Here is an 18,564-nt window from a genome sequence, read left to right on the forward strand (position 1 = left end):
TACACTACAAAATTAAAAGACTGCTGAAAAGCACTTTCAGCCTTGTGGAAAACAAGTCTCAACTTACATGAATTGTCCTGTGACTAAAGTGTGAAGGAAATGTGTGTATTTAGGTACAACATCCTGAAGAAAATCTGGAAGTGTAGATTCAATTAACTATGGGTAAAATTTGGGCTTCTGGGTACCCTAACCACCTCAAGTTTGAAGCTTGTGTTACTTGCACACTTCAGATAATTTTTACTCTTTCACTCCCTTTGAGTGAAGTAAGCTCAGTATGCCAGGACCTGTATTACATGTTTCTCTCTGTAATGATCCCAAAATACAAGCCATAGCTTGCCATCCTTCTCTAGCAGGACAAAGAGAGAGCCCTCTGTGGCAGTGTACAAATGTGAGAAAGCCACCATGATTGAGCTCTGAGCCAGACCAGAGGGGGACAAGGGACCATAGGAAAGCTGTTAATTAAGCACTGCTTCTACAATGAATAGGCTGATGGAGGGCATCATTATCACAAGGAAACATGCATCACTTCAAACAAGCTGCTTCTTGTCCTTGCTTAGTTAACGAAGAAGCCATTTGAGTATGTCAGGTTAAGATTACTATTACACACTGCCACGGGAAGTCCTTGAAAGCAACCTATGAACCTAACAACAGAGAGCATGTGATAGCATTCAGAGCACAGCTCTGACTGCTCCCATGCCTTTGTGCAGCTCTTGGTGACCTTGGATATTCTGAGTAGGGACACAGGAAGTCTATTAAGTAGGAATTATTAAATATTGATTTTTTTTTTTCCTGGCATTGGGTGTCAAGATAAATGCCAGAAATCCTTCTGTCCTGTTGAAACTGACCCAGAAAAGGTGCTTCATCAAGTTCAAGTCCATGGAAAAGGAAGCAGGGACAATGAAGCAGCAAGAAATTTTCCATCATACCCTCATAGATCACTCCTGAGAACTCAAGAAAGTGTCCTGGATATTGAGACCACAATATCTGGGAAGAAGGGACTTTGCAAGTGCTCAGGAACTTTGCTGATCCTACACTTTGCAGTTGTCTGTCTTCCCACAGAGTATTGGCCATAATCTCTCAACCAGGAATTCCTCGGTCATACTCAGTAACCTGTGCCATCTTTCTGCTTAGCTGGCATACACTGCCATTTACCCAGGCTGCAGCTGCTTCTGCAAAGAAGACTCAAAAGTAATATGTATTTGAACCAGATCTCATCTAGAAATCCTTAATTGTCTTCACTAACAGCTTATAAAAGAGTACCCTTCAGCAACTGTATTTGTTATTCATACCAATTAACAAAACCCCCATGTTTCTTCCAGAGCTCAGCACTGGATTTTAAGGCCGGTGTGACTTTGTCCAGAACTGGAACAGCTCCAGGGCTGAAGGCAAGGAGGGTGCCAGCACTAGTGATGGCATTGAAGCTCAGCTGCAACTCGAACTAGGATACAGTCTTTCTGGCACCTCCAGTGCCACCAGATCTACTTTACCAAGGGAAGGCTGGAGGACATCTTAATGACTTATTCAGGCCGGAGTCAGGTTGTTCTTTGCTGACAATGCAACATACTCCTTTGAACCAGAGCTTCAGCTTACCGGTGTTTTTCCAGAAAATTTGAAACAACTGACCTCTTTGGAAGAGTCATAGCCCGAGGGGGTTGTGAAGTTTTGTCCTTGAGGATTTAAGGACCTGACTGATTAAAATCCTTAGTAACCTGGTCTAACCTCACTGTCTATCCTACTTTCAGCAAGAGGTGGGACTACAGATTTCCCAAGTTCAGTTCCAACCTGAACTGTCCTATAATCCTGGAAAAACATAGAAGACTTGTGGATAAATAGTCTTCTGCAATGTTTTTTTCTCACATAGAGTAAGAGATGACATTTTTTTCAAAACTTAACTTATAGAAAAAATCTTGATTGCCTTGTGTCTTACTCAGAGTTGCTGGTATGTAATAAACAACATTTGTTATTTAATGTTATCAATGCATTGATCCTCATTTCAACCTCTTGAAACCTAAGCCAATGTCTCTGTTTCATTCTGAATATTGATATAGTGCTTATCTGCAGTCTGTTTAGGCCTGGTGGGCTGAAACTTTAGGGGGGAAAAAGAGGAGAGAGCTCATCAATTACATCAGTTGGTGAAAAGAGAAGAACCCTCTCTGAAAAATCCCCCTTAGCAACACTTGCCAGAGGAAGATGTTTTCCATGGGAATCTGTTGAGGAGCACAGGAAGATACCTGGAAAGCTCTTTGGCTGAAGTAAGTCTAATTTTTTTGTGTGTCTTCATGTACATTTCAGTTTCTTCATTAAAGCAGATGTTTTCAGCCAGAGATGGGTCTAAAAGCCATTTTCTCATACAGGAAGACAAAGGCAAAATCAAAGTTAATTGTGCATGGGGTGAGGGGTGTCAGCCTGCAAAGCTGTGGAAAATTGATCATGGTATGGAGAGTCTTGAGGAAGTTTTGTTTCTGAAAGGGGTACAAAGATGCTTGGGAGTCTTTCTGGTGCCTTACAGAGGCAGTATGGATTGTATAAAGCACTTGCTCAAACTCTTGCACAAAATCATGGAACCACAGGATAACAAGCACAAAAGAACCTCTGACAGTCATCTAGTCCCACTTCCAAAAATGAGATATTATAGTTTTTCTGAACTTCTTCCAGCATTTGGCCATGCTACCTGTGAAAATTTTCTTCCTTACATCCAACTGTAATTTCTCACGCTGCGACTTGTGCCTGTTGCCTCTTGTCCTTCCTCTGCTACACCGAAATCCAAACTATATTGGATGGTTCTCACAGTCCAAGCTTCCTGAAGAGATGGACAAGCAAAGACATCAGCTGGCAGAACATACAGTAACCATGTCTGGTGACAAAAGTGACTAATGGGTGACACAGAGAGGTGCAGCATCTACTTTTTAAGTAAAAAAGTGAAATCTGCTATATTTACTCTTTCATGCGAAGTCTGAACTTACTTAACTCATGGCTGAAGTACTGTAAAATCATAGTGTGAAATACTGGGAAATGTCAGCTCTGCTGAGAAAACCTTCCCTGAACCAAAATTTAGACATTGCCTTAAATAGAAATTTCCATTGTAATTGACCTCCCTTCACCATGTTGCTCTAGAATGGCAAATCTTCTTTGTTCTCCTAGATCCTAATACAAGTTCATTAATTTGCTCTCCACTTTGGAAACTAACCAAGTGTTACTAAAAATGACCATTCAGGTACAATTTCTATCACTTGCATTTGTAGCAAGTCATGTTTTGCCCTATGACTATTCCTGTTTATTTCTGGGTTGACAGAAGTGGCAAATTCTGGCCCATAATAACTGTGTGCCTCAAAAATAGAGAATGGAAGAGAGACAGTGAGAAGAGATTAGAGTACCATGTATGCTCAGTAACCACCCACACAAGCCTGCACCCCCACAGAAACAAAGTCTCACTCTACAAAAACTTATTAATTGTATTTTAAAGATCGACAGGTTAATTGAGCTGTTTTGGAAAAACTGACTACAGAATCAGTTTCATTCTGTCATTACATTTTGTCAAATTAAAAATCCAAGTATATTCTTTTAAAATCTACTAGGAAGCCTAATAAAGACTATAATGGAGTCTAGGACACCCTCACATTCTTTTCCACACTGCCTGCTTTCATTGCATATCATGAATATTGGCATCGAGCTCCCATATATCTAACTTCCAGACATTATCCTCCTTTTACAAGCTGGCTTTCACTGAGTACTTTGTATTGAGGGGTATGAGCCTGAAAAAAACATGAAGAGATAAGTCAAGTTTAAAGAGAATAAAACACAAACAAAAAACCTTCCAAAACATACTCATAAAAAGTAGAAATGAAGCACAAAGGAGTTTAAAGGAGTCAAAAATATTTATTTTCCCAGACATATTAGTGAAGTGCCTGGCAGAATGGTGATTAAAGTTTGCAGTCACAAAAAGTACATCCCACCTAACCCTATTTTATCAGCAAATGCCTTCACTGTGTTTGGGCCCTTTTGAGGGGGAAGGAACCAAAGGACAACTATGACATTGTACCTAGGAGAACCAGACATCTCTGGGGGTTCTTCCAAAACATGCAATAATAGAAGGCATACTGTATATGTATACCTACACAGGCAGATATGAATAGCACAGTGGTGGGTTGTCCCTGCTCTACAGACTTCCAGTCTCTACAGACTTCACAAAATCTTAAAAAGAAAAGAGAAAAAAAAATTACAGCAAAAATCCTACAGATCATTAAAATTAAAGTTAGTTCTAGGTAGTTTGGTGCTGTGAGCTAGTTTATATACCAAGAGTATGTAGTACACAGACCTCTTTGAATAGACAGTGTCACCAGCACAAAACTTGCTCAGTCTCAAAAATTTCCCACCTCTGTTCTGCACAGTGTATGTCAAAAGCTTCACACAAAGCAGAGCACTCAGGTTTGCAGGACCTGACTGCTGGAGAGCAGCATCGGGTGGCCTGTTGCATAGGCACTGTGCCAGGCAAACTGCAATATTGACATATTAACATCAATATTGATATATTAAGATTGACAAGCTGAGATGAAAAAGTGAAAAGATGAGGAGTCAATCTCATTTTTCACTCAGAGGAATTTTGGAGCTTGGTTCCAAACTACCAACTTTTCTCCTCTGCATATGTCAAGATGACCTCCTACTTCCCACACAGCTACCAAATTTTGTCTATTCACAACTTCTCTCCTTCACTCTAGCTCAGAAGCAGCAGGAAACTATCCAGCATTAAATAAAGAGCAGGCAGATTTTGCAGCCCATCCCTGAGGTCTGGGCACCAGACAGTGGTTTCTGAGTGTAACGGGATGGAGACAGCTTTCGGGTACACATGGCCTCCTTTCCCCCTGCTGTATCTGACATGGTCACAATAACCTTTGTTCCTTCAGGCCCCAGAGTTGCCACCAACAGCACCAAAGGAAAGTGATGAAGAAGCATGGATAGTTACAGGGCCCTGTTGACTGGATTATTTTCTCACTAGTGAAACACAGTGCTCCACAACCCTGGTTATCAGTGTGAGACTTCAATCACCATGAAAGCCACACAGTCCAGAAAATCCAGGAGTGCAATACTGTTTGACACTGGTGTAAGCACCACCATTACAGAGGACGCCTTCCCACTGGTTTTTCCTCAGTCAGCAGGTGAGGAGGGAGGCACTGCCACTAGCACATCTGTATCATGCAGCTGGGACATTCTGCTGCCACTCCACCATCAACAGAGCAACATCCTCCCTCTCAGCTGCAGGGTAAACTACCTTTACAGACCTCGCTGTCAGCCTTGGTACTCTATCCCAGACTCTGATTTTTTCAGTTGGTTCAGCAATGAAACACCTAATGATGCCGGTGCCTGAATCGTCATTGGTCTCTGAGACAAATAGCTTGGGTATCCCTCTGCAGAACGATTGCTCCAGTCTCTGTGCAGTCTCAAGCAGGCATTAACACGGGCATGTGTCCCCTGCACACTGTGCCCTGCTTCCATTAGAATGCTTTGCAGCAAGATAAATTGGTCTCACCACCTCCTCTGCTGCAAGTGCCTGCTCTTAAGAGGGAGTCTCTGATTCCAGCAGAGCCTCCCTCCCGGAGGTGTGGCACTGCGGGAAGGAAAGGAAGACTGGGTATTGCACTTACAGTGAATGGGATTAGATGGCTGCTCTTGCTATTTCATCAAAAGACCCCCTTCCCCAGGCAACACTGATTCCACAGATATTTAAGTAGAATCAAGGTGAGATAAAGAGTATTGTATTAATACATATATGTATTCCTCCTTCTTCCAAACGTCAGCAGTTAGCATGCCTGATGAGAGATGCTGCAACGAAATGATTTCAGGTTGAGTGCATCACGTACTGACTCACTGCCATGAAGCTCTACACCAACAGAATTCCTGGTGAACAATGATGAAATATTCATCAGTTCATATTTGTAAATGGCCCAGCAGCATACTGAGTAAATGACCTCCGACGAAGCGCCTCACATTAAAATGGAACAGCAACCAGCTGAAATGAGTGAACTACAAACTATGCATGTGTTTTGTCAGCACAAACAAGCAGCAAACACAAACAGAAAGAAATCTAGTTGGACTCATCATCCTGACAGCAAGAAACAAATGAGAAGCCAGCCTGTTTGCTTCAGCAAGACCCACTGGTGGTGCTGCCTGTGGCAGGAGTGAGTGGTGCGACCTGGGCTAAGTAAGCATTACTTCCTGCCCTCTGTCACAAGCAGAAAGTGAACCAGACAAGACAGGAGATTGAGCTGCTTGCTCTCCCCATGTGCTGGCCCAGATTGTTCATCACCTCAAGCACTGCCAGTCATTAGGTGCAGGTCTTGGTCCCTGAAATGAAAAACACAAGCCTATACCCTCCAGAGGAACTGGGAAGCCTGCCCCTCCAAACAGATACGTGATGCTGGGCAGGAGCATCTCCACAGTTAGCATTTCTCACCTTGCCTGTGTGCTTTGATGGGAGCCTCTGTAGAGAACAAGCCAGGTTTGCCAGGGGGGCAGGCTGTGGGAATGGGGGTGCTACCCAGCACTGCTCTTTGTCTGAGGTGCTGGTCACCAGTGCTGATTTAAGGAGCAGACGGGTGGATTTTCTGTCCTGCTTTCAGCAGTCATCATTATTCAGGATGCGTGTTTTCCAGGGAGGTTGCCAGAGCTGCACTGCACCGCTTGTGATGGTTAATCCTTGTATGGGAAAGCTCCACAATGGAAACTGTGAGGAGAATGCAAAATAAATTAGGAAAACCTAGCAAGCCATCATCAGTCTTTACAAAATGCAGAGACACCCAGGCCTGACCTCCCCCAGACCTTTTCCAAGGTACTTTCTTGAAATTTAGTTTTAAAACCCATCTGTTGTTGCCCGAGGGAATCACAGAGAGGTGAGCTCCCACCGCCAGAGCCAAGTGGGCGATGTAGCCCTTTTTTTATCATTTATTTATTAATTAAACGCCCTGTGATAAGGCAGATCTACATTCAGGTCCACACACACACAGCTCTGCAGGCTCGGAGGGGCCTCGGCGGCCGGGAACTTGAACAAACAGCACCATCAGGTGGCTCTCCGGGAAATAGATGTGTGGAAGCACTCAGGACATCTCCAGGCGGACCTGGCCATCCCTCTGCTCTTCTCTTCCAGCCCTCCCAGCAAGGAGGGCCCACAGCCCCTCCTGGCAAAATCCAAGTCCAAAATGGTTAGAGAAAGCTCCAATGGCAGCAAGACATATCCAGAAGGTGTTAAGGGAAAACTTTCGATCTGCTTCCCTTCCCCCTGACATGCAGTCTTTTATGTCCTCTCCTTTCCATTGCTGTCAGCTGTGGTTATCCCAGCTCTAACTACATGGCTTAATTGACCCCTTAAGAGGCCACCAGGCATCCAGAGCACTCGTCTGAGCATAGTACAAGGCTTAATTCCCTCCCTTAGCCTCTTCAATTTTTGAGGGTGCTAGCAAATCTATGTTTTCATCTTGAAAATGATTCTTGGTGTACAACCCCGCTTTGGAGCACTGCTGGCATCCATCTCCCCTCACCTGCATAGGGAAGGAGGAGGATGCCTCGTTCAGCCTCAGGCAGGTACCCTTTCACCAAAGACTGCCTTTGACATAACTTGGTGCCTTCTCCTGGTGCTCACATATTTAGTCAGTGCAAAGTGGAAGTAGAATCTCTTTTCCACTAACTAACTAACCAGAGAAACTTCAATCTCCTGAGAGTCACAAAGCAGATATAACCCCAACACACATAAAGACAACACAGATTCAGCTTCTAGAATCCAGACCTCAGCCATTTCACAAACTCTGCTCTCAGGCTCCTGCTTGTCACATTTACGTGTCCCCCTAAAGGGAGGAGAGTGCTGGATAAGACAATCTGAAGGAAAGCAAAATGCTGTTGCACCCATGGTGCTGCAGTGATTGCAGCCATACCCACTCTATTTCCATGATTACCAGAGGAGGGACCTATGCCATCAGTCTCAGTTGTTTTTCTCATACCTGGATCTTAAAATATTTTTCTTCAGGTTGTTCTCCACTTCAGTGAATAACACGATATTTCCAGTTGTCTCCTAGCAGAACTAAGGTAATTAAAATATAAATGCATATAAAGAATATGTTTAGTTGTCTGCATATTTATTTGATTATACATACATGTGTTCTATAAATAAATATATGTACGCCTTACATTTATATAAGATGCAGAGAGCAACAGACACATCAACACATACTCATTCCCAGTCACATTCACAAACCCAAAGGAAAATTATTCAAAAGTGTGGTTACTCAGTTCCTCTAACAAACACCTCAGTTCACAGTTAGTTTCAGCCTTGAATACCCACAGTTAGAGCTTACAGCAACAGCTCTGAAAATCAGGACCTTCCATTGTTATATTTGTGCTTATGCATACAGAAGGACTGATTTACATATCTAATTTCAGGCTTCCCATTTTCAAAAATTTGTGGCCTGAAGAGACAATCCAGTGTTTCCAGTTATACTGCCCCCAGGGGCACTTCTGTGCAAAGCACATCATTCAGTCACCTTGAAGGGATGTCAAAGCATTGCAAGTTGTTGACAGCCCATCTCAAAAACCTCTGCCTTCTGTAATAAAGAGACTTCCCAATTCCCAAATATGCTCAATGCAATAAAATTTTTGAACATCCCATCTAAAGTTGATAATAGAGCACCTATCACAAAAGACAAAAAAAGAAGAGGAAATGAGATTATATTTCCCATCATGGCATCTGCATTAAGCTCAATAGCTGCTTATTTCTACTATAATTGTGCCAAAGTCATTTTGAATTTCATTTTCTTTATGCACCTTGCTCTGAAGCTGAGATATTTTGGGAAAAACAATGCACAAGACAGTACTTAAATGCAACAGCAACATCTCACCAGTTGCCACTAATGATGTCAGAGGAGGTCAGGTGGGCACAGAAGTATGAATCGTCCCTACATTTGTACACTTTTTGAGTGGCTAAATAGCACTCAGGAGAACTGAGGTCTTTCTAGGACAGTAGGAACATAGAACACTAAGACAAAGAAATGTCTTTTTTCCTGCCACCTTAATTCTCTTTGCTTTCAAACTCTTCCTCAGCCCTTGCCTTTAATTTTCCTGTAAAAGGAGAGCGCAGTGCTAGGGGAAGTCAGCTTGCAGCAGCATTGGATCATGGGAGAGCCTGCACAAGCCACCTCCAGGCACTTCTATAAGTACCTCTTTTCTACACTGGGCTGTCAGTTGTGCTGCTCTATTCTTGTAGAGCCATGGAGCAAGATGCTTGGGGTGGATTTGTTGGCAGATCAGTAGGGAATCATAATATTCCTGCCAAATTCATTTTCTCATGTGACCTGAGCTTGACTTAGAACATGGATTTCCTACAGAGACAAGTTTGAGCAGTGCCAGGAATTTGAAAGCCAGGTGGTCTGCAAAGCTTCTCCCCAGGCTCTGAGATCCTATTTCCTTGCGTCATTCTTTCCAGACAGCATGGAGTGCGGGCTGGGATGCTCACAGCAAACTGAGTCCTCAAAACCAATGCAATTGCTCCTTCCCACCACCATAATCCTCTGGAAGAGACTGTGACAGAAGTGGGAGGAAAGATGAGCACGTTTTCTGCTAGGAAACAGATTCAGACAGCCTTTGACCAAGAATGCTGGTGAAACTTTTCTCTGCCAGAGGAAACTCTAAAAAAAAATTTCCACTTTTTCATTTCGGCAGCATCCGAATCTGGCTTAGCTAGTCCAAACTGTCATGTCCTTGCTAACTCAGAAAGCCTATATTTGCCTAATTGGAAGAGAAAGCTATCACGCAAAGACACATAGGTTTTTCCAAAGAAAGCTATCCATAAGTTCACTGATCTCTGAGGACAAGAAGGTCCATATATTAATTTTAGATGTCTGGCAATCTGCATACTAGAAATACCATATGGCTCTGATCCATACTGACTTCTATTAAGGAAACAAAAGCTAGAGTGAGCTGGAAAATCTCCCAGATGATGATCTCTGAAAACCCATTGAGAAAAAGCAGCCTACCCTAATATACTACTTGCCCCATCCCTAAGAAACTGTCATTAAAGAAAATACATTTGGCTCCCTGGACAGGCACAATATCAGTGTTAGCATTATAATGGGACATCAGACCAGGACCTGGACCAAATATCACAGCCACAGAATGGTCAAGGCTGGAAGGCACCACTGGAGGTCATCTAGTCCAACCTGCCTGGTCAGGCACAACTCCATACAGCACATTACTCAGGATTCTGTCTAGATAGCTTTTGAGTATCTACAGAGAAAGAGACTCCTCAGCTTCTCTGACCAATCTGTTCTAGTGCCCAGTCACTCAAAAAGAAACGAAGATCTTACTCATGTTCAGGTGAAACTTCCTGTACATCAGTTTCTGCCCATTGCCTCTGTCCTACTGCTTTGCACCACAGAGAGAAGCTGCTTTTCTCACTGTTTTGTCTCAGCAGGAACCAGGAGTAATGCACAGATTACAGCTGTCTGCTTCTGCAATTCTTAATCTTCTTGTACAGGTACAGAAGAATCCCTGACACAGACCAGGGAGTCACAGCCTCATCCTAAAATGGCTCCTCTCATTCTCTCTAGAAACATGACAGAAGTGGCAGTGGTCCACCACACATATAAGCCCATATCTATAATTGCTGCCTTGTTGGCAAATTCCCGTCACAGATTGCACTCAGTTCTATCCCACCCTCACATCAGATGCAATCCACACCAACCTGTGCCTGCTGGAGCGCCTGGCTGAGGTAGCAGGATGGAGAACAGCTCACTGCACTGGCACTCTTGGGAGACAGAGAACTCAGACTTCAGCAAGTCTGAACCCTGCACCTCAGATGAAGCCACTCCTGTATCACCTCTGTTTCCTGAGGGCCCAAGGAAAGGATGAATGTAGCATGTCCTTCTCCTCCACTCTCTCCCACTCCCCCACTCCTTTCTGTCCGCCTTAGATGCAGTCACAGCAGCCAACTCTCCATGCACAATTACAAAAATTCTCAGCATGGAGGGAGTGATGTCTTCCATGGAAGCAGCATTTGAAACAGCACAAGTCACTGAGAAAACAACCTCCCTGTTGGCATTGTGCTGATGGCTAGGGAACACTCAGAAAACCTGATTCTAGTCAGAGAACAGTAGGATAAACTCAGGAATAGCTTTGCTGAGAGCAACTGCAAACTCCCTTAGCACACTTCTGGAAGAATGTAGCTGGGAGAGTGTCAGCAGCAGCTATGAAATTCATTTGCATCAGACTCGCAACTTTTTGGCAGTAGGCTGACCAGTCTGAAATTCACTCCTTAAATCCACGAGAATCCAGTTTAAACTTAGTCTTTCTTCAGCTGTAGTTCCTCTGCCTCCTTTTTTAGTGTAAATGAATCCAACATACCCACCCATCAGTCAGAAAGAAGAGGAGAAACACAGGTTAGGGAACACTCAGGTACCAAAAGGGAACAAATGGCATAGTAGGTCAATGAAATCCCACAATACTGCCTAATTTAAACCCTGTTTTCTTGCTTGGAAGGGCTGAGGTGCTTGCTCACAATGCCTGTTCCTGGTAAAAGCATTCCACTTTCAATTGCCCTCTTTTATACAGTTCTCTCTCTGAACCAATGCTTCTTTACATACCTCCCAGCACATGATTAAGAGACCATTTTTAAAGATTTCACATCAGGCCCCTGTGGAAATCAATTGGATCTTTTTAGGAAAGGAATACTATAAGTGCCAGGTGATCCAGAAGCACAAAGGCAGCTATTTTGGACATATATCCCTGCTTGCAGATGACTGTTCAATCCAAAACCCTGCTGAGCTGCCAAATTCCCCACATAATACTTGTGCAACTACAAAATTCCATACCATTGCACTGTGTGCATTGGCTGTAGATACTTGATACCCATAGATATCACTTCCTGCCCTGTTGAGTCACCTGCGAACAAAATTTGTCTGTAGAGCCAGGAACTCTGCTCCTTAGATCAAACATTAACTAGTCCTTGGCTGAGGTCCCAGGGCATATTATGAAAGGAGTGTCTGAGCATTTCCTAGCAGGAAATTGATCTTATTCTATACAGTCACTTCCCCATGAACACAAAGGAAACTGCGTTAGCCAAGATAGAGAAACACTTCCACCAGGAACGGAGAAACATTTCCACCAGAGTTGCAAAAATGGATAGATACCACACGACTCAATGCAACTGTCCTGGTGTGCTGTTCCTTACTGCCCAACGTGCACTGATCTGCATTGATCCAAAATTACACTCCAGCACCTCAGTGTTGGCAAACAAATTCAGTCTGCCCAGGAGGGCCGCTGGGTTTGACAGAGGCCATTGATCCACTGTGATCCTGATTCAACACCAATTTAAACATATATTGCCTGCCTGAAGACCTGCTCACGAGCACTGTCATGAGGTAACACATGAGAGACTGACTTCTGACATAATGACACCTGCCAAATTCGTACTAAACCAAAGGCTGTTTTCATACCTAATTGAAGGTGCCTCCCCAAAGCCATGCACTGAGAGGCAGTTCATGGAATGGAGAATACAGCAGTATGAAACACCTTTTCTCATTCCTTTGAAGTTGAGGTTTCAAAGCTTCTCCCATTCCCATTTCAAAGCTTCATCTGAACAGGATGCTACCTCCAAAGCAGGTCAGAGCTTTTAGCCCAGGAGAAGTCCCCATGTTTTGAGCTCCAGCTCTCAAGACCCTTAACCTATACAGGCTATTCTGGAAGTGGAGCTTTCTTCTAATTGCAGGGTCTGGTGCTGAGAAAATTCCTCTTCTGGTAAGGCACTTTTCCACAACATTGTACCAGCACTTTCATAAGAAGCTTTTAATTCAGTGAAGTGGTATTTTCTAAGGAGAACAGTATCCAATAGAAAATTCCCACCCACCTCAAAACCTAACTGCCGCAGCAATAATTCTGCACAGCTACTGAGACTGGTTGGTGGAACTGAGGAGAGGAGAGGAGAGAAGAGGCAGAAATAAATGAATATGTTTTTCTTTGCAGCAAAGCTGTTTTTGCCACTTTTATCCTGACTATGATTTTGGAGCCCACATGACTACAAGGCCAGAATTCCTTTTCGCCCTTAGACCATGTACATTTGCATCATGAATATGCGATGTAAACCCCAAATACATGTATGCATGTGTTATTGTTTCTGCTCTGTGTTACTGAATCAGCTTTCCTCTTTCCCATTCCCTTATGTGAAGGTAGACACTGAGGACAAACTTGACTTGTTGTCAACTTGACAAACATGACAACACTAGCCCAAGAATAACATCCCAAACTCTTAGTCAGTCTCACTTCTTGTGGACATATGTCACCTTAGGTGCATCACAAGCATGGCTGTCTTCTCCAGACAGTACCAGAACAAACTTATCCTACATTTCCTCCTTGCATGCAAACAAATGGTAGAGGGATGGTATATCAGACTCATCTCCCTGCTCCAGGATCAGAGAATGGTTTGGGGAAAGTTTAAAGTCATCCAATCCCACCCCTTGCAATAACAGCTACATCTTCAACAGGATCAAGTTGCTCAGAGCCGGATCTAATCTGGCCTTGAATGTTTCCAGGCTCTTTGGGCAATTTGCTCCAGTGTTTCACCAACCTTATCATAAAAAACTTCTTCCTTATACTTAATCTAAATTTACTCTTAGAGTTTCAAAGCAATAATTCTTATCTTATTCCTAGAGACATAATTAAAAACCCTGCCCCCATATTTCTTGTAAGCCCTCTTTCACTATTGAAAGGCTGTAATAAGATGTCCCTGGAACTTTTTCTTCTCCAGGCTGAACAATCCCAACTCTGTCAGCCTTTCCTTACAGGAGTTCTATCCCTCTGATCATTTCCGTGACCCCTCCTCTGAACACAAGGAACATAGCTGCTTCATGACAGCAGCCTAATTTCACCATTTTTCCCATGTTCCCTCACCAGTTTACTCCAGGAAAGACGTTTTTAATGAGGGGGAAAGGCTTTGCACTGTACACATCTATTACAGATGCACAGCCTAAGGTGTGTATGTTGGTGCAAGCACACACCCTCTCCATTTGGCAGCAGATGAGCCAGGAAACTTTAGTCTGTCACACAGGCTGTAGACTCCAGATGGAGTCCTGAAAAGTTGTAACAACATACAAACTTAGTTTTCTGAACATTTAATATAAATGATAAAGAGAAGAAAGTCCTTTCCTTTTTTCCATACTACTCACTACTCCCCTTTCCTTAAAGCTTTAATTTTAAAATGAGCTGTTAAAATTAAAAAGGTAGCTAACAGAGTAGTCTGCTACTATATAAGTGTCAAAGTGAAATTAAAACCTGACCCATATAAAACCATGTAGATTTATGAGATATATTCCAAACAGGACCAGTGTTCCATGAAGAGCAGACTTCTAAAAAGCAGTTCAGCCTCAAGCAGCCACTAAGGGCTTGTGCTGAGAGCATGCCAGGACTCAGCAAAGCTCAGCTTTGCAGTGGTTACAAATATCACAGAACATCAGCCCCATCTGCAAGTCCTGCTTGCATCAAATGTTGTCACTTTGCAACACTCTCCACCCCTTGGTTTGGTCTTGGAGCACTTGAAAAGACAAGGGGTGACTGGAGTAGCCAGATTCCCAAGCCAGATGCTGGGTTGGCAGCTAAGGGCTGTGGATCCCAGAAACTTTCATTTTTGAATGGAAAATTGAATGGAAGGAAGAAGCCTTGAGGGCCTCAGGCTCCACTGGTCTCTGCTCCTGGCAGGGCTTACAAGGTGCATGAGCCCCATCAGGCACGCTGCTGAGGGCATAGCACCTCAAACATCCCTAGTGCTGGAAATGTCAGTACTTCTCTCAGGTACAGCTGGAAAGGGGGTAAGGGGGTGACACATGAGCTTGTATTGCATTTCTGGGTCCTGTTCTTTTTGAACTAAAATATTATATACACTATTACAGGCACAGTAGGAAAAAATTACTTTTATGGAGAGAAAAGGTATCACCTTTGAAAAGTCTTGTCTGTTTGCTGAGAAATTTTCACTCGTTGTCTTTGACTAGAAGAAGATCCATGCTGAGACACATGAGGCAGAAAGCTTTTGTTTGGAGTGAATTGCAAGAGAAAGGAAGATAAATCAGTGAAGATTTTAGTATAAAGTTTTCCCTTTGGCAACATTTCAATGTAAGATACAGGCATGTGAAGATGCCAAAGGCAGGAAAAAAGATTTGTGCTTGAAAGAAAGAACTTGGACTTTGGTTAGGACTCACCTGATACTGGACTTGCTCAATAGAGAAAAAAATCCTTAAATAAAACATGCATTTGAGAAGAAACCCCATTGCTTAGGTGAAGCACTATCCAGGTCTACATTTGATAAAGTTTTGCAAACACAAGTACTTGGCTGGGAGGATAGGAAATACAACACACCTATAACTATCTTGGCAAAAGTCACAATGTAGGTGCAGCTGTATGAGTGCAAACAAGAGGCCCCTCTAGACCACCAAACCCCATGACTAGCTAAGCCTCTGTGGGGAACGCAGAGAATAATTAAACAATTCTTATTGCAATAAGGCAAGGATGCTGTGTGAGCACAAACCATCCATCTGGGGGGGAGGGATTTGCTATATTAGCAATCTTGTTTCAGACAACCCTTGACTGAATCCCAATCCCAAGAAGTTACAGATGTTAATGTAATGTTATCTGGTTACCAGTGTACCTTTTATCTCTTTACTGTTCCCAATTACACTGCAGATAAAATCATCTTCTTGATAGGGAACAAGAGATTTTTTTTCACTCTTTAATATCTGATCAAGCTGAAGAGTCCTCTAGGTATATGAAGCCACTGCCTCTTTAGGTAAATAACTTTCTTTGCAGATATTTTGGAGCTGTTCATCTCCATGATCAAAACCTTCAGTCAGGCAGATAAATACACTTGTTGGCCAGGTAAGCAATGTGCCAAAACAGAATTCCCTCTGCCAGAACTGATACCACTTCATTTAGATGTAGTTTCTCATCCCACAGGCTTCGGCTGTTTGAAGGGAAAGTAGCTCTCAGAACATATGGAGTTGGTAATAAAGCTCTTTCTAGGAGATACAAGGATTACACAGGGAATGAAATGGAGAAACAGTGTCTGCAGTACACTCTGTAAAACTTGAACCACTCCAAGTAAAATTCCCTTCCCACTGAGAAAGAACAACATGGTGGGACAAAGTGGAAGTGACAGCATGACTTTCCAAAACATTAGCTACATCATGGCTGTTTCCCCTCAGAACATTGGCTACCCAAAACCTGCTTGAGACACACATTCCAACCTCACACACAAAAAAAAAAATCTTGTGACTTGTCATTTTGAGTCAGTGTCAGGAACACTGCCAAAAAAAAAAAAAAGTATGAAAGAGCTGTCTTAAAAGAGCAAGACAGAGTCTATGCACCAGACGGGGAAACAGTGCCTGTGTATATCAGAGCTCCCAAGCTCAGCTACAAAGTCATATTTGGTTTCTGCTAGATCTACCGCTGGCATCCTACTTCCAGTGAAGCAGGAAGACTTGTATCCCACAAGTCCAGTGTTGTTCCATGTTCCCAGGCTGTCTGCTTGTTCTTATACCAAAATCTCTACAAGGCAAGGCAAACTTGACACTGAGACATCTGCAGAGAAGCTGCCTTCTGCCAAGAGGACTGCTTGGAGTCAGACTTCGAAAGACACAACCAATAGCAACACTGTTCCAATAAGGTGGAGCCGGAAGAGGGAAAGGCTGGTAAAGAAAAGCTCATTGTCCAGAAAAACCATTCTAGTCCAGATCAAAGTTCTATTTAACTCAGCCACTTGTTCCCAGTGGGGTGGACAAGCAGGCATGCAGAGAAGAGTAAAATCAAGCCAAGCAAGTTTGCTTTCTCCCATGTATTTTTGCAACTTCCAATGGTTTTCATCTCAGGAGAAGTCCTGATCCTGATTTGGTTTGTTTATTGAATGACCCCAGTGGGTCTCTCTTTGAAGCATTTATTGTATCTTTTCATTTTTTTGTTCATTGCTATTGAGCATTAGCCTAACATTTTAAGTGAAGGACCATGATGATGTCTTTCATAAAAAAAAAATATAAAAAAATCTGGAAGTCATGTTCTCAAGGTCCTGATCTGAAGTGCCTTGTGTTTTGTAATATATTGTTATATACAATTTTCACTACCTTTGTAGAGCTTTGTGGGAAGAAACTTTTATTTTATGTGATTTTAGTTTAAATGTATTATAGTAGTCCTAGACATTATCTCTCCCTACTATTCCCCTTTCAATTGCTCTTGCTTCTGTTGACTATCTGCAGGGTACAACCCAAGTCCAGTCAAACCAGATCTGTAATTCAGATCCCATTATGTGACTCATATCTATTCCATGCCTAAGGACAGTTGTCTGGATTCTCACTCTGGCCCTGGACATAAAATTTGCCATTATGATAACATCCAAAAAATATGAACAAGCCTGAGCCTCATTATTTAAAGCAAGATCTCTTGGATTGCACTGAATTGGCTTTTAAATTTAATACATCGTGGTTGAAATCTTGTCTGCCTCTTTAATCTGCGGGATTACTATTACTACCTTCATTGAGGCAAAGATTTTGCCTGAAGAATAGCTCTACCATTTAGCATTATTTCATAATTATCTTACTAGGTCCTTTCCTGTTTACTAAACAACATAAGTTTTCCCCTGTTCAGCTTTACTCAGTGGCAGAGCAAATTATACTTGCAGCCTTCAGAGCAAGAAAGACTGAGATGGCCAAAGTGATCTTTTACCCAACTCTGTTATGCTACAGAGCCAATTTCTCCTTGCCTTGAGCTCAGAGAAGACTATTGCAGACATTTGCTTTGGGGTTGAATTCAGCTTGTAGCATTTTTCCAGTTGGTGCTCTGTCCAGAAAAAGACCTTTTTGGCAACTGCAGTTTGAAATTCTACTCCAGCCCTGGATCTTAAACTGAATCAGAGAATTTTATTGGAGATGAATGAACTCTTCTTCCTTCCCTTACTGATCAGTCCCTGCCATCTGCACCAGCCACTAATTTCTGCATAAAGCACAGCTTTAAATGAGCTAGTGCAAATAACAAATACACATTTTCACTAGAGGACCATTAAGTAACCAGGAAGACAGGAGGAAAAAAATTAAATCTATGTTTACCAGACTGGGTACACTGCTAAATTGCATATTCAAAAAAAAAAAACACTGTACAAAATCAGTGCAAATGAAGGATTTAGCATAGTCAAGCAGAAAGAATTCATTCCCAAAAGTTTCAAGACTTGCTTATGTGGTGTCAGCTTTATCAGATGCACCTCCCTTCCCTCCAGACGACAGATTTGTTACTAGGAAAAACATAGAGACCAAACTGTTCATCTTCCAAAATTTGGGCTGACTTTGTGTGATTAAGATGGGGCAATTTGGATTACAACTTTTTTTCAGCCAGAAGGCTGCAAAATAAGCCTGTCTGAAGTCTTGTCCCAAATGATTTGACTTCAAGAGCAGGAACTGGCAGCAACAGGAGAAATAAACACATTGCTGCATTGTTCCAGCAGGCACCAAGGCAGGACTGTGCAGGGCAGTGAGTAGTGTGATTAGCTCATTTGTCATTAGTTGA

The 18,564-nt window shown here is 42.7% G+C and overlaps 1 long non-coding RNA gene across 1 annotated transcript; it reads right to left on the reverse strand.

Annotated features, from left to right (window-relative positions):
* Positions 1–4,129: 4,129 nt before the first annotated feature.
* LOC148185152 (uncharacterized) lies at positions 4,130–7,242 on the reverse strand. Its single transcript, XR_015773603.1, has 3 exons — positions 6,995–7,242; positions 6,449–6,718; positions 4,130–6,339 (listed from the first exon to the last, which is right to left on the reverse strand). It is a non-coding gene; the product is annotated as an uncharacterized LOC148185152 (long non-coding RNA).
* Between the last annotated feature and the right edge of the window lie 11,322 nt (positions 7,243–18,564).

The sequence above is a fragment of the Pseudopodoces humilis genome, chromosome 1 (genome assembly GCF_049639895.1).
Source record: "Pseudopodoces humilis isolate 2021_Gansu_Grassland_sample_001 chromosome 1, ASM4963989v1, whole genome shotgun sequence".
In the NCBI taxonomy this organism is placed as follows: domain Eukaryota; kingdom Metazoa; phylum Chordata; class Aves; order Passeriformes; family Paridae; genus Pseudopodoces; species Pseudopodoces humilis.